Source organism: Mizuhopecten yessoensis, unplaced genomic scaffold, assembly GCF_002113885.1.
Source record: "Mizuhopecten yessoensis strain PY_sf001 unplaced genomic scaffold, ASM211388v2 scaffold6919, whole genome shotgun sequence".
NCBI lineage: Eukaryota > Metazoa > Mollusca > Bivalvia > Pectinida > Pectinidae > Mizuhopecten > Mizuhopecten yessoensis.
In genome coordinates, this window is record NW_018406790.1 from 297328 (window position 1) to 299227 (window position 1900).

Below are 1900 nucleotides of genomic sequence, written 5' to 3' on the forward strand. Positions count from 1 at the left end.
CTTGATCCTGTACAGAAGGCTGGTTATACACCTACCATAGGGTCAGGACAGTGTTAAACACTGAACCTTAGCTTGATCCTGTACAGAAGGCTGGTTATACACCTACCATAGGGTCAGGACAGTGTTAAACACATACCTTAGCTAGATCCTGTACAGAAGGCTGGTTATACACCTACCATAGGGTCAGGACAGTGTTAAACACTGGACCTCAATACACGTCTCCATCAGGTCAGGACAGTGTTAAACACTCAACCTTAGCTTGATCTTGTCAATTGTCATTCTGTTAAACTTCCCTTGTGCCTACTTGCAGAAGGACGCTGGTCAGGACAGTGTTATAGGCGGTGGGTCCATTAAATCTGACCGAGGAGGCTGGGCTCTACCCAAATATGAATCGGATGCTAGCATACTGGACTGGTCAACCACAGGTAAGGCGTTAGACTTGTCAACACTATTTTGAAGTGTCAAAGGTAATTGGAGAAGTCAACAGTATTATGGAGGGTCAAACACCGTTTGACTAGTCAACATGAGGTACGATCAAAGCTCATCCATCATGTCATTTGACTGACAGTGAAAAGATTAAAGATCACATCAGCATGTAAGATTTTAGTTCATTTGATTAGGCAACCATTTAATTGTGTAGTACGTACAATGCAATGTCATTTGTTTTATAAAAGACTCAATAAGTGCAACATTAAGGAATAACCTTCTTACTTATAGTTTATTGTTTACTTGTTTCAGAAAAATCTGTGGATAGAGGGAAGCCTAAAGGTGAGAGATTTGTAAATATATGTACAAATAAAGGACATACCAAGGTCATGTTTTAAAAGGATTTGTAAAATGGATAAAAGTTATTTATATATATTTCAGAGAGTCTTATTTTAGACTCCTTTGATAAATTTGTTAATGGACAAATTAGTTTCAGTGTAAATTATCTTCCTCTATTTCAAAATTGAACTGTTCTAGGTTATGAACTGTTTTGATGATAACTGATCCATGTCTAGTGTTTGCTGAATTAATACCTTTCACAGTTAAACCTTGTTATAGTGCCACCTTTTGTTTAGCGACAATTTGGCATTAAAGGTTTGGCTTTGCATCTTCAAATTTATTGGTGGTAAGCAAAGTTTAAAATGAATTCAGTGGTATAATAATTAAGGATTATTGTTTTATGGGTTTTTTTCTGTTTCAGCTTACTGATAAAAGGCCTACATAATACTACCCAAGAGAAGGAGGAACCTTACTGAGGATGTAGCTATGTTTACTTTCTATGGGAGGAACCTTACTGATGAGGACCACTACTGGCAAATGTTCCCATTAAAACCCCATTAGTTTTATACCCATTAATAATGTACCGATTAATGGGTAACATTAATTGTCAAATTCCATTATTTTTAATTCATAATTATTAATGGCCATCATAAAATAATGGTATAATAATGGTATACAATATCTGGTGTTAAAGGCCATTATGATAAAAACCCTGTAATGGCTATTAAAAATCACTCGTGATATTTAATTGGCATTATTTTTTTCTCAATAATGGGCATTAAAATCTCTCTCTCTTTCTTTAATGTCAATTACTGTAATGGTCGTTAATATACACTGTCCATTAAGTCACCCATTAATTGGTACATTATTAAGAGCCATGATATTTTTCACAATTAATTTTTGCATATAGTAATGGCCATTAAAATGAACCACATAGTAGTTACGTTTATTTTCTATGGGAGGAACCTTACATGTTACAACATTGTTAATATAAAACTTTTACATACCATGGGTCAATACAAATGTGGTCATTGTGTTGTCATTTAAAAGTACACAGTTGCTGTTTCATGTTTTACTTCCCAAATCTTTATTTTTATACGCCGGTCAAATTTGACGGGAGTATTATGGTATGGGG

General features: G+C 34.8%; 1 long non-coding RNA gene across 1 annotated transcript; it reads left to right on the forward strand.

Annotated features, from left to right (window-relative positions):
- Positions 1–314: 314 nt before the first annotated feature.
- LOC110452852 lies at positions 315–1900 on the forward strand. The gene is made up of 3 exons (XR_002463230.1): positions 315–425; positions 739–768; positions 1187–1900. It is a non-coding gene; the product is annotated as an uncharacterized LOC110452852 (long non-coding RNA).